The 24,501-nt window shown below is 37.1% G+C and overlaps 2 protein-coding genes and 1 long non-coding RNA gene across 4 annotated transcripts in view; 2 read left to right on the forward strand and 1 right to left on the reverse strand.

Moving 5' to 3' along the window:
* LOC306641285 (LIM zinc-binding domain-containing Nebulette-like) overlaps positions 1-16,991 on the forward strand; it is a 241,115-nt gene extending 224,124 nt beyond the window's left edge. The window contains exon 6 of one of the 2 annotated variants that reach the window (XR_013758104.1): positions 16,922-16,988. The gene's annotated coding sequence lies outside the window, so the exon portion shown is untranslated. Of the gene's footprint in view, positions 1-16,888 lie in introns of both variants that reach the window. The other variant, XM_079106347.1, reaches the window with a different exon arrangement.
* Positions 1-24,501, reverse strand: part of LOC306641289 — a 263,290-nt gene that overhangs the window by 203,912 nt on the left and 34,877 nt on the right. The gene's annotated exons all lie outside the window — the stretch shown is intronic.
* Positions 16,908-24,501, forward strand: part of NEBL (nebulette) — a 127,433-nt gene continuing 119,839 nt past the window's right edge. Inside the window, exon 1 of the mRNA XM_079106313.1 lies at positions 16,908-16,988. The gene's annotated coding sequence lies outside the window, so the exon portion shown is untranslated. The remainder of the gene's footprint in view (positions 16,989-24,501) is intronic.

Consider the following 24,501-nt stretch of genomic DNA (forward strand, 5'->3'; position numbering starts at 1 on the left):
ATTAAACCTAAACCTCTGCTCTGAACAACAGTGCTTCCGAAAGTTAGGTGACAAGCCCTAGTTACTGGAGCTAACTTTGATTCAAAAACGTAACTACCAACCTTACTCATTATTACAGGTCAGAGACCGTTGACATTGATCAGCACACAAGTCAGTGCAGTGGATGCCAGTGGTTCAAGGCATGATCCTGGGTCCCTGTTGTCCTTTGGATACTATCTGGGGATATCTTTTGGGGGAAGCTTATGAGAACACCTAAAGTCAGAATGCAGAGGAACAAAATCTAGTCATCGAGTAGTTTTGAACAAATAAGTTTATGGGTGCTAAGAATTGAGGACTTAATACTAGTGGTCAAGTACCTCTGAGTTCAATCCCTGGTACCCCCCTTCCAAAATAATAAAAATAAAAGCAAAGGAAGTTAGTTTTTCATTATAGCAAAACATATAAGGCACAAGAAATAACTTCCTACAATATGAGGATTATATGATAAATTCAAAAGGCTCTTACAACTTTTTAAATGACCTATTCCAGCAGAGCATTACATCTCAATCATTATGCCTCTCTCCTCCCACATCTTAAATGGAAATGATAATATTTGATGCTTATTTTAATTTGGGACGATCAATAAAAGCATGAAAGCCCTTGCATGACTCAGAAGAAAGGCACTTAAATAAAAACATGAAATTGAGCTCCCTCTACGGAGATAACTACACGAAGGTATGATTGACTTTCCTTTTTTGACTTTTATAATTTTATTAAAATATAATTGAGAAACATGAGTAAAGCAGTTCAGCCTGGTTGGAGAGAGCCAGGAAAACGTGTGTACCCTGATGTAGGAGAGCGAATGCCGCGTATGTCATTGGGCTGCTCTTGGCAGGTGCTCTTTTGAATCCTTCCAGATCACACATCGAAAGCAAAGTGGTGGTAATTATTCCTGAGGAGCCCAAAACGTTATGCTTTGAAATGAGATTAACACTGGGGAAAAAAAAAAAAAAAGTGGAGTGTTTTATGAAAGGTTCGTTTTTTTTTTTTTCCTTAATGTTTTGTTCTTGTAAAGAATATTTGAGATGAGCTAATGTTCATAACACTGAAAAAGGGTTGACCTACCCTCATTCACAAGGTGGGCGAACGTTCAAGTCTATTGAACAACGTTGGATTACAAGGTCATTTTGAAGGACCGAATAGGCAATAATTAAAACAGGCAGAAATGAAACCATAATGAGCAGTAATCCTAAAGAAAATTAAAACACAGAAAACACTGCATTATTTATTTGGATTTAATGGGAACTTGCCAAGGAGGAGGCAGCTGGCTTTCTGCTTTTTTGGAATGTTTGTAGACTGGAAAAGAAGCTGTCCATCAGATTTAAACTCACACTTAATTCTTGCTGTTGGGCCAGATCTAACTGTAAAGTGAAGTGGAGAAGAGACACAGTTAACTACGTGATTCAGGACAGAAAAGACATGGGCTGTACTGACAAGGAGACCTGTGTTTACATTCTGCGGGTCCCAATTTCATCATTGCTATCTGACAGTTCCTACCTCCTTTGCTCAGCAGAGTGCTGAGCATTGAGAGCGACTTTTGGAAAGTGGCAAGACCTGAGTTTAAACGCCAGCATCTCCTTTAGTGACCCCGCTTATCCTGGGAGACATAGTAGTAAAGTAGTTCTGCTTCATTTATTTCATTGTGTCTAACTTTCCACATCTGTACAATGGGAATAAAAATACTTGCAGAGTTTCTGAGAACTAAATATTAACTCTTAAGATATAAGTCAGAGACCTGGCATAGTGATACTTTTCTTATTTTATATAAGAAATTATTTTCAATTCCTCCATTTTTGGAGGAAAGCTTTTGGCAAGAAAATGCTTTAAAGAGTTACTTCATTTTGTATTTGTATAAACAGAATTGGTATTTCCAATCTTCAGATATACAGTTCAAAAGTTTTTATTTTATTTGGATTTTCCAGAAGTAACAGTATGTTAATTATCATCACTCATAGTTTTGTATTAATAGTCTCATTAAATCATGTTGCAAAATTTTCTTGGGAGCTAATGTTCATTACAGAATTTTCACTGATAAGCATAGAAATTGGTCCTTTGAATGAGAGTAAGCATATCAACCTAATGATTCTCATTTATTCAAGGTGGAAGAAATTGTTCTTATTAATTCAGCATGGCACAACATGTAAGTTAAAAATGGATCATTTCCTAATTTGGACTCATGACCCTAAGATTTTTAGATAATTCCCTACTGAAGTTTTGCTTCTTTATGAGCATTATGATAAACATCAGGGTTCAGATGGGATGAAGAGAATCTATATTTCTTGGGAACACTTACTTTCATTTAAAAAGGTAACATTTTATTTTTGCTCTGCTTCATGAAAAGACACAGATTCTGGATTAGTCATTGACCATTCCAGTTTTGGTACAAAGGAGGAGATCTGTCAGAGTCCATATCGTGTCCAGCTGATGGAGATCTTTTAAGGGACCCACCAGGGTGGGCTTGCTTCCCATGCTGTTTCTGTGCATCTCTCAGTGACTTCGATAAAGAGATGCTGATGATCATCTGCCTTAATAGTGGATATTAGTATTCCTTGTGGCCTCACTAATGCCATTTGTCATGGTTAACACAATCTTGAGCAGATCAAAATTTTTGCTTTTTCATCCAGAAATGAATTTATTTTGTGGTCATCATTATAAATGCCCATGTTGTGTATTACACCAAATCCACATTTGAAAGAAGATTGTAGACATGCCCTTGGGGCAACTTTTAGAGCACTTACCAAGCTGTGTTGAAGACTGAATATTCTCTTTTCCCAGTCTGCTAGACCGTACTTCCTTGAACTGAGGGAACGTGGCTGGTCGTAGTTTAACCTAGCACCAGACATGCTGCCTCCCACAGATTAGCATTCAATACATGTTTCATGAAGAAATAAAATTGTGTGACATTGGTTTCACTGTGCACAACATGTAAGTTTATTTCCAGATTCACTTCCACTGAAAACTCTAATGATGCTCTGACCTAACTTGCTGTACTCCTCAATCTCCTCTCCTCCCATTTTGCTCCTGACAGAAATGTTGCAATGCTTGAAGATGTTTGTTAATGAGATATTAGGTGCATTTTAAGTGCTAATAGCTGCACCTGTGTGAGTCAGGAGGTGAACTGCTGAAATAAATAGTCATTAAATCTGAGCAAAATACAATTTTATTTCTCTCTTACATCGCAGCCCAAGGCAGGCTGGTAGCAAAGAGGGAGGTTAAAGGACGCGGCTCCATGCAGTCATTCTGCTCTCTAGGTCCCTTTAATCCAGTGTCTCTGCTATCCAACTGGGTGTTGGCAATCTCCACAGGATGCAGTTAAGCAAAGACAGAACTTGTAGTGGATCGTGAGAGGTTTCAGGACTTGGCCGGGACGTTGTATGTATGACATTCATCCATATTCTCCTGGCTAGTTATGTGGACTCACCCACTGCAGTATGTTTGAAACGCAGAGGAGCCACGTGCCAAGGAATGCAACAGAAAACTGGTCTTGCACAATGGTCAGTCCCTACTACATGCCCTTTTCTCCAAAAGTCCATCATTCTAGGAGAGGCATAAATAGTGTCAAGTGCTTTGTGTGTCCCCTTGTCCTCTGAGATGCTTGACCTGTTCTCCTAAGGTTGAATTTGAGTTTTAGGGAGAAGTAGGCACTTTTATAAAAAGCACAAAAATAAAGATGATGGAACTTAGAATTTTCCCAGTGGGCCATATACCGAGCTGAGAAACCCTAAATGGTCATGAGGGTAAGACTTCCTAGATATTCACCTTCCCAAGATAAAAATGGTCATGGTCCCCATTTGAGAACTATGTCTGGGGGAAACAGGTGCCAAGTGCCAGCTACCAACTGTGTCTATCCAAATTTACTAAACCATGGGGTTTAATTCTATTTCCTTTTGTAACTTTTTGAAGTTTATTTTCACCTGCAACTCCTAAGAATGACTCAGACATCTAATAGTATACCGGTAAGTTTTGAGGATAATGTTCTGTGAAAATTAATTTTGAGTTATATTCTTTGTGAAAAACTAGTTCTTTAGACCATTTGGTTACTTGCAAGTTGATGCTTCCTTGTGGGGCCAGAGATGACATTTTATAAATGTACTCCAAAAAAGGGCCAATTTGTTTTTAGCCAAGGAGAGGCTCATATACATAGAAAAGTATGAGCAACCTGAAGGCTTCAAATAGTTTGTGGAAATTCCCAGTTTAAGCCTACAGAGCGGGGAACACATTGGGAGAATTTGGCTTCTTCCAATGGCTCATGCTTTTTTTTTGGTCCTGCAAACTCGTGTGTGTATTTTATGAAGTGTTAATGTAGTTAGTATCTAACGTTTCTAATTTATGCAATTGGATATTTCATAAATGGGTTTTCTGCATGCAAGCATTTGTACACATTAATATTTATGCAAGCATTCAAATCAATGCAAGGGCATCTGTCTGCATATGTGATGAAAATATGCATATGCATGAACATTTGTACCAGGGGATAAGTCCCCAAAGTTAGTGATTGCTGAGGTTACAGTTTTTGACTTTTGTCCTTTAGACAAAATTTCCTTGACTAGAGAAGGCATGCAGAGAAATAGCACAACCATGAGTATTAACAAATAAAATGGTTTAACTGTGTCTAGTAGGTGTGAATGGCAAGTTCACACCTTGAATCTCTTTCCATCAGTGATAGAATTTTTTAAAAAACAGTATTTTACAATATGTAGCAATTTTCACAAAAAGCATTCATTCTAGTAAATCAACACAAATAACATACTGTTAGCAGTAAAATAATTTTTAAAAAAAAATTCCTATTCTATTCTTTCCTTTCCTTCCTCTCTCCCTCCCTTTCTTTATTTTTCTTTCTTCCTACTTATTTCAGCTTGAATTTCATCTCTAGAAATTAATCCACTCAGTTGGAATGGGGCTTCCTTTGCTTCTTTTACCTGGATGGTAAACATGGGGGTACTTAAGGGGTAAGGGTTTTGATCCAAGCCCTTCATGGTAACTTTTGGTATTTTGGCCCATACCATGGTAGGGTGCTGATCTTTTGTGTCTTGGATGGGCACAGGAATCTTTCCCAGGCTGGAAAAGCCCAGTGTTGGGAGCCCTACTCTCCATGCAGTCCAAGGAGCCTCTCAGGAGACCTGGACCTTCGCCAGACCAGTGCTGTGGATTCAAAGGATTGACAATCCTTGTTGCATGTGGGTCTGATGACCCCCATCTCTTGTATCTTTGTTAATCTAGAGGACAATTTCTCTTTGATCTCTTATGCTTCTGGTTTGTCTGTTTATTAGTTTGCAATAGCAAAGTGTTTCTCTTAATTTATATACTTATTTATTTATATACTGGTACAATTTACAGTCCCTATGTTAACAATTTATGGTAGACCAAGAATAAACAGGGTTGATTCTGGAATATTGGTTTTGCAGTTTAAAGATGTGTTAAAGATTTCTTTCTTTTGTTTTGCATCCCGTTTCTGAGGAATTTCAGCTCTACCAGCTGTAGGGAGGGGATGGAGAATTATGGTGCATCTTTCTTGTCATACGTAAATGACATCTTCCCTTTGAAAGTTTGGTTAGTCTATTTTGAGCCAAAGTGCCTAGGTGTTAAATTTTGTCTTGTGGGAAAAGGAAGGCTGAGAAAATGATGAATGACTTAGGTATGAATTTGAAAGACAGTGCTTGCTCAGAGTTGTGTCTCTTTCTTAAAGTCCAGATAGTATATATTTTTCATAATGGACTTGGGTCTGGGTGCAGGTTTTGTTTTGTGTTTTGTATTATAGGGTAAGGTCATGACTATTCACGTAATAGATGTGGATTGTGTAAAAGTTTCTGCATCTCTGATGGACAAATGGTATTGCTCGTGTTGAATGTTTTCCAGTAAACAGCATTCTAGGCAAGCTAGAAGGTATAGAATCAGAGTCCTGGATCACATATGCTCCTGTATGTTGGACATGTCTCAAGCATTCCTAAGGAAGATTTTTGTCTCTTTTATTGGTACTTATAAACAAGTTGCCTCTGTTCACTATTTCTAAGTAGAAGATGTCCACTTAGGTTCAAGGCAGAGCTGGTAGCAAATGTGCAAGTTTTGCCACAGGAAGGATTTCCATGTTGAAGGCATGGAAGGAATGGCATTGGCTAGAGTGAGCAAAGTGGAGAGGAGTATAGAGTGTGGAAGGAGAAACTGGGAGGCCCAGGAGAAAGAATGGGGATTGTTCTGTGATTGCAGTGGAAGCCATTGGAAGTTTTGAGGTACAGATGTGACATAATTCGATTTGCATTTTCAAAAGGGTTGCCTTGAATGATGTGTAGAAAAAAACAAATTATGGAACAGGAATGTGTACAGGAAATGATTATGGGCGACAGGTAAGATATGGGGACTTGGACTAAGCTGGTAGCAATATAAATGGGGAAAAGACAAATTCAAGTTTTGCTTTGAAGATAGAACAAATAAAACATGGTGGAGGATGAAATATATAATGGTGATGTGAAAGACACAAAGCAGTCTCCTGGAATTTTGGTTCTAGCAGATGATTTGAGTGGTATGGCTATTTAGCCCAGATAAAGAAGACTAGGAAGAAATAAGAGGTGGACATTTCATGTTGGTTGGGTTGAACATCCAGTGGAGTTAACCATTTAGCACTTCTCCTTACTAGAATGCAACTTAAGGGAGAGGGCTGGAAAGGAGGTGTAAATTTTAGAATTATTAGCACTGAGGTGGTATTTTAAACCTCGGTACATATGGGATAGCCCCATGAGAAAGTGCACACAGAGATGAGACAAGGCCCGGGGCCAAACCTGAGCTCTCCAGCTTTTAGAGATCTGAGAATGAGTTGAGGTGGATCTTGTGAGATGACCAAGAATTAAGGTGAATTTGGAAACAGAGCCAAGACAAGGGGCGGTGAATTGGAAACAGTGAATAGAGTTAGCTTGTTTTGCTGCAAAGGATAGTAGAGAAGCGGTGCCAAAAGTGAACCCGATCTAAGGTCAAGAGGTCATTATCGTATTTATCGCTTCTGTTTTCCCAATAACATTTAGTGACTGCAGTGTACAGTAAATGTTCACCGTACGCTGATTTCAAAGACATAGCTAAAAATGTGAAAACGGTCTTGTTAGTAATTTTATACTGATTATTGAAGTGATACTAATGGGTAGATTGAGTTTAAGTACATTTTGAAATTTATTAAAGTTTTTATTGTTAAAAGTAGCTTCTCGCAAAGCTAAACTTAATATGTGGCTCACGTCATATTTCTTTTGAGTGGCACTATCTTAAAAGGGTTAAAAGTCACAGTTTATGTACGTACTTGGTCATGCCTGTAAGGAGTGATCCATATCTCACCACTGGGAGCAGAGACAGTTTAGGAAATGAGGCCTCAGAGAATTTATACTACTTAAAATCTCAAGGCTGCAAAACTGGATTTGAACCCTGGCTGTCTGGCAGCTCACAGACTGTGGCTAGACCATACACAACATGGAAGTCATCCTGTGTGCTCTTTCAATAGAGCTATTTTATGTTTATGCTAGCAAAAGATATTTACATGGACACTTACGGGACATGTTTGGATTTTTAACTCAAGTAGTTGAAATTATGACTCTTGGGGTATGGTTTTAATGTACTGTTACTTAATTTGCTTTGATTGAATTGAGGATATACAGTTTATAGTTAGTCTCCTCCTTGTCCTTGAGCTTGAGGACTAACAGTCAACTCTTTCATGTTTCCCATTAATTATTCACAATGACCAATGTTTGCTCCATGTAGTGGATTTACTAGCACCCAGGGCTGCCATGAACTCTTTCCATATTTGATGTTGCTCTCCCTTAGCCTAAAGATGGTTAAGCTTTCATTTTCATCCTTGTGAACAAAAGTTTATTTATTTTTAAAGGAATAATTTAAAGTTAATATAAATTTTAGAGGGCTAACCTGAAGTTTACAATCGACCATAATGTTCTATGGGCATCTGAAGGTCAGCACGTCCCCAACTTGAACTCATTATCCATTCCTCCTTTAACGTTACCGCCAGACACCTAGGTGCCAAGGCAGAAAAGCTCAGTCTTCTTCTTCAGCACCTGATCTTCCATCACCCAGCCTGTGGTCATTGGTCATGTGGACACTTCTCTCCAAATCTCCCTGGTCTCTCTGCCATGGCCACTGCCTCATTCAGGCCTTCATTCTTTTCAACTTCTCCTCTTGCTCCCACTTAGTTGTGATGCCTCCCCACTCCATGGTGATCTTGTCCAGGAGGGAGACTTTATCTGTGCATTTTTAGGTATTACCTAAGGGTTTGTGCTTGGTCGACAGGCATATTCAGAGGTTCTGTTTCTGTTTTATTCAGAAACTAAACTGATCCATGTTTACTCTCTGTTTTAGTCAGCTTTTTCATTGCTAGGACTAAAAGATCTGACCAGAACAATTGTAGGGGAGGGAAAGTTTATTTGAGGGCTCAACATTTCAGAGGTCTCAGTCCATGGACAGCAGGCTCCATTCCTTGGGGCTTGAGGTGAGTCAGGACATCATGGTGGAACAGTGTGGCAGAGGGGAGCAGCTCACATGATGATCAGGAAGCAGAGGGAGAGAAACTCCACTTGCCAGCCGCAAACACATACCCAAAGCCACAGGCCCAATGTCCCACCTCCCCCAGTAACACACTACCTGCCTTCAATTACCACTCAATTAATCCTATCAGGTGATTAATGAACAACCTAATCATTTCCCCTCTAAACCTTCTCCAATTGTCTCATGTGAATGTTGGGGGGATACCTCACATTCCAAACCATAACACTCTCCTTTTGTGTGTGTGTGTGTGTGTTTTTTTTTTCTCCTGAATATTGTCACCAGAACTTTCTCAGAATGACCCTTCACCTGGATCATGTATAGTTAATACTGCAGCCCTTGCTGTATTCAAGATGTATGCTATCCCATGTACCTGCTCAGCTTGCCTGAATCCAAATAAAATCCCTCCCTGGCTACTCCAACTAATGAGGGACATATTTCTTTCCTGAAGCTTAAGACCTATAGTAATATGCCCCTGAGGAATAGAAGGTACTAGAAATCCCTAGAACATAATATCTGATACTCTCATCACCTCAGGGCAATCTGTGGATCATTTTCATAGAGGTATACAGGTAGAGCATTTGGCACTCAGTTTATGAAACAGAGCTAACAATACGGAATTAAGAAAAAGAGGGAAGAAAAGCGAAATTGTAAAAGAAACAATTTCTTATAATCAAATCACAAGTTTGTTTAAACCATTTTAGAAAAAACTAGTCAAATTTCATAAAGGATAGCAAAAGAATCTCACTAATGTAAATCATACTTCTCTAATATAACAGGCTCCATGTTACCACATTACTTTAGCATTTTTTTTTTTTTTTTGGATCTGTCTCCAAACAGTATATAATTTCAGAAATGAGCCTCTGTCAGTCCTGCCCCTGGTGAAAGGGAAATAGTTATTTCTGACTGTAGTGTAGCAAAAGATGCCAGTAGCTACTCAGGCAATTTTCTGTGCATTTGATGAAGAGATATTGATATTTTTATATGGCATATCAGATTTCATAGGAGGCATAATGGAGAGTTTAACTTAACAAAATGTTTTTTTTTTTTTTGCTTTTTCTCAGTTTACTAGTGGCAAAGCTGAGAATGGTGAGTCTCTGTGTTACAAACACTGGTTTACAAATGTCCTATAGACAGCAGGCCTACTCTTCCCAGTTAACCAAATGGGTAAGAGTATTGTGAAAAATCTAAGAACTTTTGAAGAAAAACCAAACTCTTAACTAGAGGAAAAGAAGAGATTGCCAAAAAAATATCAGTTAGAAGAATCTGTCTGTGCCTGGATTTTCTGGCATGAGTCAAAGGCCAATATGACTGACACCCCCCTCCCCCACCCAAAATTATGTGCTCTCTACAGCTTCCTATTCTTTTTAAAAACCATTTTTTCGGGGGGAATCATTCACCCTGGAATTCCAATGATGGGTTCTGCATAGTTAATAAACATCTCCTTTTCTAAATGTGAGATTCAGTTGCTAGTCACTCACATAATAGTATGAATAAGATCGCTTTGTTCAGGAGGAGATAAGTCAGTGTAGCCCCTCCAAGAGATGGTAGGTTTGATGACTGGAGTGAAGAAGTCCATCCTCTTAGAGGGTAGACACTTTGAGAAGGGGATATGTACAGGAAATAAGCCAGGATGAAGGATTTGGGGCAGTTGTACACTGCAAACAGGGGTTGGGATACTAGGTTGTAAGAGAGGAAAGGTAACCTTTGGTTTTTCCACAATGTTCCTGGGGGTCTATCTTGATGCTGCTACCAATGCTATAGCGTTTTAGGGGGATGTTTTGAAGCCACAAAAGAAATAAAGTAGGTTCATGATTAAAAAGAAAGTCCCCAACAGTCTGCCTAGGACGTTCCCATTTCAGCATCTAATTTGAAAGGTTATATATGCATATGAGTGTGTTTGAGTCGATGCAAAAGTATTTCTGGAAGAAATGTAATGCACAGTGATGTTGGCTGCCTCTAAGAAAGGATCCTGGGGACCTGGTTCTGAGGAGTTTGGGGAGGGGAGAGTGCAGTCTTTGAATTTTTAGAGACATTGCTTTTAAATTTTTTTAAAAAATGAACTAGTTAAAAATTTTCTAGGATTATTGTTACCCCTAGGAAGTGTGCTGTGGGGCAGGGGAGGGGGCCGGTGGGAGGAGGGGGAAGGAAAGAGGGGCCAGATAATCTCATTGCCTTTTTCCCCCCACTTCTGTTACAAAGGTCAGGGCTCTTATACCCGGACTCCTCCAGTTTTATTACCTCAGTTGGGTTCTGGTCAAGTAAGTTTTTCTGGGCTGACCTGTAATTGAACTATCACTTATAATCTCTTTCCATGGGGGAAATTCTACAGTGTTCCAGAAAGAACACTAAACCAAATTGTTTCCACCCATTCTCTATTTCATGTCTGTCACCTCCCCTCCGCCCCCAGCTTTTTTAATTAAAAAAACAAAACAAAAAAACTTTAGACTTATTTCAGGAAGCCCTATCCATTCTCCACTCATTTCATCAGAAATGATTAAAACGTATACATAGTTACATGCTTGGCTACCTTTTGGGTTTTTTGTTTTGTTTTGTTTTGTTTCTGACAAGATACCCACTGTTTTGCACTTTTCTTCACTGACTTTCTGAAGGAGCGTGTTGCTTTTCTTTGTTGGCATGTCTAGTGGAGAGCTACAGGCACTCAATAAATATTTGTGGAGTCAGTAAACAGAGGTGCAGACATTGGAGCAGATTGGTTACTCTAAGCTGTTAGAGATAAAACTTTCATGGTCCCGGAAGGCACCGTAGAGTGGATTTGAATTTAGCCCCAGACTCCTTAGTCTTGGCATTATTGACATCTAGGATCAGAGAGTTCTTGGTTGTGGGCCACTATCCTTACATTATAGGAGTATCCCTGGCTCCTACCCACTAAATACCATTAGGAACCTTTATTTGTGACAGTCAAAAATGTCCCTAGATATTACTAAATGTCTCCTGGGAACAGAATTGCCCTAGTTGACAATTACCAGTTAAAAAATTGTTATTCAGTGCCCAAGAATGAGCCTATATTAAACTTCAAATTCTGGAGACCAAGATGTGGGGACCAAAAAAAATCTACAGCTTACATGCCTTTATACAAAATTAGCAAAGATGCCCAGATGAATTAAAAAGGGGCTAGATAAAGAAGTATAAGCTGGATTTCACCCAACACCTGTTCCCCCTTTTATTCTGACTGGTTCCTGCATAGGAGGGACTCTGAGGCCTGGAACTAAGTCAGGGTCTACCTATGTTGGTAGAGAACATGTTTTAGGAGCCAGTACTTGGGCAAAAGAATGAAATTCAGACTCATGTGGCTTCAGCTTTAAATCAACATGCTGTAGTCACTTCTAGATAGAATATCAAGAAAACATTTCTTCCACATATGGATGGAAGGCAGGTTGTACCTCTCAAAATACATGTACTTAACACTCCTGGTAGGTGATTGTTGAGCACCTACTATGCTCCAGGAGGTAAATGCTTCTTACCATTCTCCCCACCCTTATTTCTGTATGAAGTATCTGTGTTTGGTATTATGATTTTATTTTACATTCTTGAGACTCTTTTCTATTAACCCAGAATCGTCTTTTTATACTCCCCTACTTAATTTCTGAAGGAATAAGCAAAGGGATGGCTGGAATTTTCAGACTGTCCCTTAGTGGTGTGGGGGTCTCCTGTGAGCCTGCCCATGCTGGACTGCATGCTGGAGGCCCTCCTCAACTCTTTGTATGTTTATAAGTTATTCTACAATGCTTTGGCACACGAGCTGCTGAGACAGTTTGTAGAATCTCCTTCCCTGGAGGTCTTTAAAAATAGAACAAAATACTCATCTGTCCATAATGGTTTTGATGCATTCCTGCTGATTAGAAGGAATAGACTGGATTTTTCTGTCAAGGTTCGTTTCAGTCTTGAGTGCTCTTAAGTGGATGAGTTGGCTTTTTGGTGGGGGAGGGAGGGACGAAAAAGTGACACTGTATGAATTTATTGGTGTATCAGTGTACAGATCCTGATTAAATAGAATGAGATATATCTTCCTCAAGCTTTTAATGTTTCTGATGCACTTAGTGCATTTGGAGCCTTGCAACAACAGAGTGAGGTAGGTAGCACTCTCCTTCCCATTCCTAGGGCACAGAGGAGTCAGCATGACACAGAGATGTTCAAGTCCTGGCTCTCGTCACACCTGGCTCCTGCAGAGCAGGAATGCTGTCCCTTGACACCTGCTCTCTAGGTGCCTGCTCCGTTCTCTTGACCCTGTGGCTTCTTCATGGATTTTGCTCAATCATACAGTGTCCAGACGTTTGATTTGGAGTCATAAGATTTTAGAGCCATAGTAATTTTGGGAACATACTTAGGAGGCCATTAACTACTCTATTTTCCTTTCCCCGCCCCCCCCAATGCATTTTCACACTAAATTATAGTAAGGTTTGTTGGCAACTTCACATAGGCATGCATGTATGTTCTTGTATGATCACATATGTACTTATGTGCTGTTTATGTGTGTATATGTGAATAGAATATAAGTATGAATTTAAGTATGTTTGCATATGTGTGGATGTATAGGTATAACTATATGTGTACATGTTTATCTGCATATACTTGTATATGCATCTGTGTTTGTGTGTGCATGTATGACTGTGTGCCCATGTGTATGTGTGTGTATGTATTCACATATTGGTCAGAGTGTGACAAGAAACAAGAGTAAATTCACTTGATGGGAAATTAAGAGACAATTACAGGGCTGTGGGAGTATTTAAGGGATGGTTATGCGCCCAGAGATTGAGGCAGACGGAGTACCCTTTGGTTGAAGCCCATGGAGAACTGGGATTGTGGAGGAGAACCCACCTGGATTGAGTCACACCTGTGAGGATGAAACCACTACCGAGTCAGGACACTGAAGAAGGGAGGATGTGGGGGAAAAATACCTCTAATTCTTTGTTCTTCTTATTTCCTCTTCCTACCTCCCTTAGCCTAACTCAATGAGGAGTGAACCTGCAGGGATTTAGTGCTGTGTGCAGGTATCTCCTGGGACTTGGAGTCGGGCAGAGGAGAGAGAATGTAGCGCTTCATTAGAGGTGAATGGATGATAACCAGGCGTGTGTGTGTGTGTGTGTGTGTGTGTGTGTGTGAGAGAGAGAGAGAGAGAGAGAGAGAGAGAATCTGTCCTTATTTTTCTAACTTTACCTTAGACCTGAAAAATTTGGCATGGATCAGCAATACTCTGTATTTACTTAACAGTCCTGAGTGAGGAAAAGGCATAGATTCATATTCTCAGTGGTTATCTGAAACTATTCATGAACAAAAATTTTAAATAGTCTTTCTAATATTTTGATTACCTATTGATGGTAGGTTGCCATTTCTTCTGGATGTATTTAGTGGACAGGGCTAGTAAATACATGATTTTTTGAAAGATAAAAATGTAGTATTTTCAAAATAGCAATGCTGGTAGTACCCAGTAAAGTGAAGCCAGTGTGCCAAAATGCTAGAATTATTTTCCGTATAGTTATGTCATTTAATTTGATATGTAATTTAACCTATTTATTTCAGTGTGATTTTGAATTTTAGAAGTTAATTTGTTTTGTTGAGTTATTTATATTTTTTAGTTATGTAAAATGTTAACATGATTTCCCAAAAATCAGAATTACAAAATGAAATATATTGGGAGAGATACTATTGTTATCTGCATTTCTTCTCTGTGTTCTGTCCTTTTCTTGGTAAAAATTTATTTTTTAAGATCTTTCTACGAGGAGCGGGGAGAGAAGCAGACCTGGAGCTAATTTCTAACTCAACATAGAATCCTTCAAAATCATTTTCTATTGTATCAGACACCATATAATCTCATCTCTTAATTGGGACATTAGGACTACATGGCCTCAAAAATGTTTTCCAACATTAAGATTCAACAATTCTAAGTTTCACCCACAAAATTTAGAAGGAATTGGAGGAGGGGAATTTTAATCAATGAAATGATTATCAATTAGTTTGAATATATTTTTACTAGGAATGGACTTTAAGAAGAAGTTGAAATCAGTTTTATAATAGGGGGCTTGAGAAAAGAGGAAAGATCTGGAAGTCTTTGAAGCTTCCAGAAGGCCGTAGAAGGACAGCAGGATTCCGGAAGTGGCAGGGTACAGAGTGAGAGAGGGTCATGGACAAAATGAATTGCATGTGGCCTGGGAAAGATGAAGTTCACAGGGCAATTTCCTTTTCTCATCAAAGAAGCACATCCTTTAACTGTTGCTGGTTCCTCATGTCCTCTTGCCCACTGCCTCTTCATCCTTCATTATTTTGCTGCTCTACTCTGTCCCCTCACAGGTCCCATCCCTTTTCTGTACAGGACCAGGATATTAGAAGCAGGAGGAGGAGCAATTGGCTCTAATTAGCTGGCTTGTATTTCAAAAATTGCAGACAACATTCAGGTGTTGGATTTTTACATTAATTTTTAAACTAATAAATAACACACACACAATAGATCTTTCTAATAGCTTGGCTTCATCCTATCTTCATTGTTTTCAATATGTAATTCAGAGTGTTTATGTAGCATGAATTCTTCCCTTTCTTACCCAAATGGTAACAGACACTGCACACGCTTGTACTTGCCTTTTTACCTTGATTGCTGGGTCCTGCAGATCGCTGATTAGGTCTATGAAGATCTGCCTTGTACCTTTTGACAGCTCCATTATGCAACTGTACTAGGATTTCTTTAAACAGTCCCTTGTTGATGTGCATTGGGTTATTTCCAGTTCTTTGCTATTACTACTGTTAAAATGAATAATATTGTACATTTATCATTTCCTATTTTTTTTTTTTTTACCAGTATAGTATTCTTGGGAGTTGTTTTTATGAGAGAACTGATAGGTTAAAAAGCAAATACTTACGTAATTTTGCTAGATATTGCCAAAATCCCCTCCACTGAGGTAGAATCATTGGTGTTTCCACCAGTATTAATATGACAGGGTCTATTTCTTCACAGTTTCACCATTGGAGTACGTTGTCAAACTTTTGGAATTTTTACTAGTTCAAAAAGTAACAAAGTGGGATCTCATGTCATTTTAATTTGCATTTCTCTTCTTAGCAAGGTTGAGCAAATTTTCTTATGTTGACGGCCACTTGTGATTCTTTTCTCCTGTGAACTGTTTATCCATTTTTTCTTTTTTTTTGACCATTTTGAGTTGTCATTATTTCCCCTTTGGCTTTGATTTTGAGCTAGGAATGGTTTCCCACTCCCAGTTACAAAGTAACTCCCCAGTGTTTTCTCCCATGGTTTCATATTTTACATTTGGATTCCATTTAAAATTTATCTTGGTGTGAGATATGAGGAGTTGATCCAGTTATTTTTCCTGTGATGCTCTAGTATTATTTGTTAAGACATCTCACTGTATTGGATGCCCTTTTTCATACGCATCGAGTTTGTTTTTAACTGTTTATGCTATTTTATTTATTAATGTTCTATTAGCACATAGATCTGATAACAAAGACTATAAAATGTGTTAAAAATATTTTTTAAACAAAAGTAATGGTGCTGGGAGCTGTGGTGTATGCCTGTTATCCCAGAGAGAAGGATCACAGGTTCGAGGCCAACCTCAGCAATTCAGCAAGACCCTAAGCAACTTAGATCCTGTATCAAAATAAAAAATAAAAAGAACTGGGGATGGAACTCAGTGATAAAGTGTCCTGGATTCAATCCCCAGTACCAAAAAAAAAAAAAAAAAAAAAAGGAATGGTGACATGATTCCTATGACTATAGGAACGTAGTTGAAATGAAAGAATTCTTAGAGATATTCCATGAATGGGCTGCTTTATCCATTTCACAAAGAAGGGAAGTGGGGCTTAGTGGACGTACAGACTCAGCCAACATGAGCCAGCTAGTTAGCAGTGGAACCAGAAGTGTGTTTCCAAGCAATGTATTGCATGAGTTTCTATAGAGAAAAAAAAAAAAGTGTGATGTTCTCACAAAATGTGGACCAGCAAGGATGTAGACCTGGGCTGAAAGTCTTCTCTTGCCATAAAACATTTTCTTGGTTTTGATTATTTAAGATTATGTATAGTTTAGTTCATTTTTAATCATAATAATTTGCATTTTTAGAAACATTGGAAACTTTTTGAAATGGGCAATAGTAAACAATCTGGAACCTTACTGCTGACGCCCAGAAATGCATTTCTTTGGTTAATTCCTTCCATAGTTTCTCTATGCATGATCTGATCTTTTGCTTTATTATGATCATATTAAGTGGAAAAAATTTTGAGAGAATTACAAAGTATTAAGTATTTCTTTACCACTCAAGTGCACTGATTAAGTGCTCTAAGGATGTTATCTGATTTATCACAGAACCTTCTGAGGATGTGGCCCTTGTTATTGCAGATTAATTGAAGAGGAATTAATGCTTCGTTTTGAGAAATTAAATAACTTGCCCACCCTCACAGCATTGGTAAGTGATGGAGCTCAGATTCTAATTACTTTGTTTATTCCAGCATGTTTTAACCATTATGTTCACTGTATCCTACATATATCATTTAGGGCCCTGTTAATTTATTAATATTTAATCAGAAGTGTTCATCCTTATTTACTCAATGATCATATTAAATTTCACTTATGATATCATTTTTCTTTCAACACAATTAAATTACTTAGATATTAAGAAGAGGAAGTTAGCTGGACATGGTGGTACATGCAGTTTGGGAGACTGAGGCAGGAGGATCCCAAGTTTCAGTCTAGCTTCAGGCACTTATCAAGACCCTGTCTCAAAAAATAAAAAGATCTGGGTATGTGGATCAGTGGTAAAGCACCCCTGGGTTCAATCCTAAGTACAAAAAACAAACAAACAAACAAACAAAAAAAAAAAAAAAGGAAAAGGAGTAAATTTGAAAATATTTTTCTTCAGATATTACTAATATGATATTTGCCTATTTTTATAAGAAGCATCTTGAAATTAAATAGAATAATTTGAAGTCCAGTGTGGGACAGAAACACACGTTAATTTTGTAGATGTGCTGCTTGGTGTTCTGCATGATATTCAGAGAGTTGACCTGTCTGGGTTGACCTGAACATCCTCCCTGCAGGATTTCTATTTTACATCAAAATTCACACAACTACCTTCATTTTTCCTGAACCTTCCCACATTGTTCCAAATTCCAAGTTACAAAAGAGACACATGATTCATAGTGATGTGTGGCTGACGTGTGAATAGTTTGGAGCTATATGTTCAATCTGAAGTAAATAAAATACTTATTTCCAGAATAACCTCAGCTTGCAGGCTGGCTCAGCATTGTGAGTTGCTTCCGTTGGTGACAGTGATAGACACATCAGTGAGTGAGAAAGATGAAAACCATTGCCATTATAGATTTGTTCCCTCAGAGAAATGGTGCAGAGGCCATTTTGAAGAAAGAAGTGAATTAAATGTGGCAGGCTAGTGTGAAATTGCAATATTAGTGGCTATTACAGACGATAATGCTTTGCCAACAACACTAAGTGCGATTTTGTGTATGTGTACTGGGAGAGAAGAAAATGGTAGACTTTGGGATTTATAAGCTGATTTTTAAAAAAGTTAATACTGTATTTTTAACATGTTTGTGCAAAGTAGACACTGGATATTAGCCTAAACCAGATACAGTTCCTGTCTTCAGGAGATTTAAAATTTAGTGTATTGATACATCTTTATTTCATCTTTTATGAGCTTTTTTTTTAGTTATACATAATATTAGGATTCATTTTGACACAATTATAAAAGCATGGAATATAATTTGCTGTAATTCAGTTCCCAATACTTCCCCTCCTCCCTCTCCCTGTTCTCATCCCTCTACTGTTGACACATCTGTTTTTATCATATGGTCCCTTTCAGTAAATAAGTTTGCATCCATTCCTCTGTATATTTTGTGTTGACCATAAATAACATACATGTGCTATTGTAGAACCATAGATTAGTGAAGTTTTCTTTCTTAAATTTTAGAACTAAAATAGTAATAAAAGTTCTAATTGTTTTCCTTGCATGTCAGTACACTGCAGGACATGTATCATATATTCCTTGTCAAATGTTATTGATCCGTCACTAGAGTGGTGGTGTATAATCAGACTGTCACCTGGAAGAACTTCAGCTGGAGACACATTTTATACCTAAACAGGGTTAGAAGCTTTTAATCAAGGGAGGAAAAATGAAAAGTTAAAATTGTTTATGTCAGAGCTACCAAAGAAAGATTTCATAACAGAACTCTAGATAGTCCTAAAATTTAATTTTTAAATTTTTTTAAGTTGATAGTTTACTTTCATTTCTACCCTCTCCTCTTTTGTAGTTTTCCAGGTACATTTAAAGGTTGCAAAGACGAAAGTTCTTGCCTGTTGTTCTAGAATCCTGAAATTTAGCAATTCACTATCATTAAACATCTTGTTAGACTGGGTGACTGGTAATCACCAGTGGTTTATTTTGTTTCACTTCTCACCCAGGAAATGAAAGTCTATTTCTGAAATGAGAACTGATTTAGTTAATAGGGTTTATTATAACACTATAGTCTTTTATGTCTTACTAGACTGTATAAGTGAGTTATAAGATTATGATAACATTTGAAAATAAACTTTAACAATCCTATTTAAACAGAATATTTATTATCTGGATATAAATATGCTTTTAGTCTGCAGATACGACTTAAAACATTGACCTTAAAAATATCAAAACCTGGTGGCTTGCATGTAAATGTCAAAAAATATTTGTTGGTGAAATTTTTTTGTCATGATGAGTTCATTTATTTCTTCTGTTCTTTAGGTCTTTGCTCTGTGCTATGCTGTTAAGAATTGTAATGGAGTTTTTCTCTGACTCATAAGAGTCCTTGTTTCAGGAGTGTTCCTTTTCCTGTGTTAACAGAGAAGGATTAGCAGTGTCTTTGGGGGAAACAAATTACCTTTCTTTAGGAGATGCCTTTGAAAAGCATTCTGGGTACTTGCTCCTAGATTTGCCAGTGGCTCTCTGAACTCTGAACTCTGACCCCCCCACCTCTGAACTCTGAACTCTGACCCCCCACCTCTGAACTGAGTCCTGGCTTTAATCATGACTATTTATGTATCTAACTGATGGCTGGGGCTCCACTGGAACAATTCCATCTTGACTCAACCCATTCCCTTGTCTGAACGCATCTCCCTTCTGCTCAGAGTGGTTCTTAATACCTACCCACTACCTTTCTCCTCTCTTCACATCTTGTCTCTTGTGCAACCCACACCTTTAATACATTTCAAATCTTTACCTTTAACCACTTCCATGACCCTGGTCTAGGTCTTTCCCTCTTATATAGACAATTTGACAAAGTCTTCTGATTTTCTCCCCACTTCAGCTTACCCTGTCTACACTGCAGCTGGATTGATTTTTCTGCACTGGATCTGTATGTTACTTCCATGAGTAAAACTTTGTGACTCAAGGTTTCTGATGGAATTATATATAAAATGGTTGCCTTGACATTGGGGATTCAAATAGAGAAAACTATGTTATATGCATTTATGAATAGGTCAAATGAACCCCACCATTATGTGGAACTGCAATGCACTAATGATTAAAAAAAAATTGTTGCCTTGATATTTGAAGCAGTCTCCAGTCTGCCTTCTGTGTTCTTCTCTCCTATATCTTCCTCACGCCACAGTGAACCTGTTTCTCGTGGGGCCATAGTGTGACTCTTCTGTCATCTTTGCTTGTGACATGTCTTCCAGTCTCCATTTTTCTCACTTTGGAAAAACAAACTCATTATTGTAAGTGCACAACCAAAGGCAATATTCATGAAACTTTAGAATCTTCCTGATACTTGGAATTTCTTCAGTCTTCTGAACTCTCACAACACTCTGTACTTCTCTGATAACTTCTTTATATTTGCTAATTGCTTTGTTTTTACTTATAGATTATAAGAGTCTTGAGTATGGAAGACTAGATTTTTTGTTTTTCATTTCTTGCAATCATTTAACAGTGATTTATAAATTGTGGCCTGAACATTGATATTTTGAGTCAAATGTTGAACATACCACATACATGAGAAAATGTACATTTGTATTTCAAACATACAATGACATTAATTTTTTCCATAAGTCACACAATCTGTAAGTGTTCCTTGGGGGACTAGTAATACAACTGAAAACATCAAACAGAACTAATATGAAATATAGTGTGTGGGTCATATAGTTCATTCTTAAAAAGTGATTTTTAGTTTTTCACATATTCACATTGTAGAAAATCTAAAATATTGTTATTATGAAGAATCATAAAAGTTATTGTGACCTTAAGAGACAGAAAGCTAAATTTGAAGATAAAGACAGTCCTTAGTAAGATAATTATTTCTTTTCCCATTTGTGATAATCTGAAAACTTTATTGTCTTTTATTAAGTCAAATTGCAAAGACATTTTTTGTAACAGATTGAATGCTATGCTAAATATCTGCTTTTTAGAGCTTTGGACAGTGTTGTTGCCTGAAAGCAAGCTTGAACTCCCCATGAGATCACTGTAGAGATAAATGCTTAAAAGCTTTTCAAAGCCATACTCTTGGCTCTATCAGAATTTAATTTCCCACTGATTATGTTTATATCGATTTGGAACACATAGGCATGAATATTCTAAGCATGGTTACCTCACTGATGATTTCTCATGCCTTGGGAATACATCTCTTTTTTATATGCATCTGGAACCCACTTATACTTTCTTATGTATATGTACTTGATTTTAAATGTAATAGTTTTCAAACTTAACTATGAGAATGCCCTATAGTTGTTTAAAAGCTGTGGTTTTATAACAGTTAAAATATTTTGATGTCTTTTGGGAATGGATTTTACAAATATCTTGCACTTTATTAGCTACCCAGTCATACCTGTTTAGATTTTGAACTATAGTCATAATAAAAAGAGAGTTTTAAAAAGTGCATTTCAGCAATAGAATTTCACAGAGTCAAATGCATACAGCAGGTTGTATGGCGAGGTGATACATAATCATATATAGAAGGTCTTGGATCTTGTCACGTTGATGCTACTTTTGAGCTTCATTTTGGGGATCCCAATGTACTTACTTTCTAGAGTCTATGTGTCCTCCATGAGATGATATATGTAAAGTGCTAATCATCATGCCTACTGTTTCACATGGGTTACTTCTGTTGCCCTTTGACCAAAACCAATAGTAGAAAACACCAAACAAAAAAAAGTGTTTTTTTTTTTTTTTTTTAAAGAATTTGTTCATGGATGATATATTTGTATTATGGTTGATTGCAGGTTTTAAGTGTTTCAGATTTCAGGGTGTTTTAGATTTTGAAAATTTTTCATATACATAACAGGGATGAGAACCAAATCTAAATACAACATTCATTTATGTTCCACATACACCTTATACACATAGCCTGAGGGTAATTTTATATGATATTTTTAGTGTATCTGTGTTTTTTTCTGCAATCCTCCACATGAAGTCAGGTGTGGAATTACCCACCTTGGGCCTCATGTCAATGGTCAGAAAGTTTCAGATTTTGGATTTTTGGATCAGGGATGCTCTGTCTGTAGTAGATAAGTAGATACATATGACAATCGTACAGTCTTTGAACTAGAAAGTTGGTCTAATTTGTACAGAGGGAGGGTTTTGAACCCAGGTGTTAGGATCCTCCTGGTGTTGATGCTTTCCAGTGCTTACCCCAAACATGGGTCCCCATGTTCACCCTCACCAGAGACAACAGATTTGTCTCTGTTAACTATGATTCATTCATTGAGGTTTGAGGGCTTCAAATTTTCTCTGTTCTTGGTCATCCTGAAAATAAAATAAAAGTCTGCCTAGAAAATAAAATAAAAGTCTGCTATCAATTATTGTTGAATATAACCTCATGACACTTCACATGTGTTTTATTCTTGAGCAGAACATAAAGAACTTGAGAAGAATCCCCATTATTATCTACTGCATGAGTTAGTTGTTATATTTATAGTCAAATCATGGTCCCAAATAAATCACTGGTCCTGTCTCTGAAATGCAAACATTATAGAAGACTGTAATCTAATTCATTTTTGATGACGTTTTGAAAAATATTTAGTTCTTATATTATGAAAATGTTAACCTGTGCATATTTAAACAAAGATGTTTGTTTAAGCAGACATTCACCATTGCTTTGTTCTGGAAAGGTTAAAAAAAACTTTTTAGAATGCTGAGCTGAAGTATAAATAACTAAATAAATTAAATAAATAGTGGAAGTATAAAATTGTGAACAATTTTTAAAAATTTATTGAAAAGTCTTCTGCAAACCTGTCCCAGAAGATTAGATTTTATAATGCAGGTAATCTACATGTTTACAAAAATTTTTGCATTTTGAGTTGGCCACATTTAATGGGCAATCAGATAATCTTTAAAAAAAAACTCATAAAGTTAAGAAAATATAACACTATATTGTTTTTAAAACCCCACACTTATGAAATGGGATAATAAAATTTAGCTATTTGCACTGATTAAGTTAATTTCTGAGCTTTCTCTAACTCCTGACACTATTTGTACAAGAGACAGTAATACAAATACCATGAAGAACTGTCAAAGGAAAAACATACGGTCGTTTTGAGCATTAAAATAAGGAACCAAGTACAGCCTTGATTCAAAGTACATGTAAAGATATTTCTGTAGGAAAAAATACTTAATTGAATTTGATAATACTCTGCTATTATCAAAACTTAGTGAAAATCATGAATTACAATAGCTTTTCTGCTTTATCTTGTGCCAGCAAAAATATCCCCTTTTCAGCAAACCTTAGACTCAGGTAAAATTTTTGATATGAAAAAGACCCTTAAAATATGATTGTGCTTTTAAAAAGTTCACTTTTGGGGGGAATTTTGTTATAGAAAACCTTAAAGCAGCTTCTTTATGCATTTAAAATGGTTAGATTTATGAGAAACGGAATAGAGGGCATATATTAAAGAATTACATCTCTACATGAAATTTTCATGTCAGCTTAAATATAAAAAGCAATATTTCTTTTATGTATACATTGCACAAATTTATCTTAATATGCTAGCCTAAATTGAGAGAATTCTCAAGTTTTTCTGTCAGTCGTATTCAGTAGTTTTGTGTAAATCAGAGTACATTTTATAAAAGCCACTATTTAAATACTTTACTTAAATATTTAAGTAAAGTATTTACTACATTCACTTACTGCATTCTAAACTTTTATGTATTGCATCTCATTTGAGGAAAAATAAGCAGATCCTTTTGGGTATCAAGGTAGCTGTGTATAAAAGACAATCTGGATACAACAAAATCTGCCCCTTAAATTATATTTATTACATCTGATCCACTGTGTGTGCGAAGTCTTGCATGACTCCTGGTAAGAGTACCATGGTTGAACTTCATGATCCTGGTTTCTGGTGATCAGCAGAGAAACTGCTGCCCAAAATAAGTTTGAAATCTTGTTGAGAGTGATTTCATCAATGTATAGATAAGTAGTAGAATAGCGGAATGGCATAATTGTAGACCTCAAAATGCCCATTTTTAGCACTCGGAGGATTGGCGTCATGTGGATTGGCATTTCTTGGTTCTTTTAACATCAGATGTAGGGCTGGGATTGTGACTCAGTGGCAGAGTGCTTGCCTGGCAAGTGGGAGGCACTGGGTTCAATCCTCAGCACCACATGAAAATAAATAAATAAAATAAAGGTATTGCGCCCATCTACAACTAAAAATCATTAGATGTTAGCTTTCGTTGTTACTTGCGGTACTTTGTGATGCTGTCTCATATCGGCATGACAGAGCTGCTTATGCACATCTTGTCCCAGTTTAACAATTATGCTGCTTTATTTTTAATCAAAAATACATTTTTATTTAACAGCCCCTTTAAACTCTGGGAGAGATGCTAGTAAACATGTACCACTTAACTGTTGCTTATATATGTATTATTAATGAGTGAAAATCAGGGACGTTTCTCACGTTAGATTCCTATCAGGTCAGGGATCTTCATAATGCTTTCATTATTG

The sequence above is a fragment of the Sciurus vulgaris genome (genome assembly GCF_902686455.1).
Source record: "Sciurus vulgaris genome assembly, chromosome: 12".
Classification (NCBI taxonomy): Eukaryota; Metazoa; Chordata; class Mammalia; order Rodentia; family Sciuridae; genus Sciurus; species Sciurus vulgaris.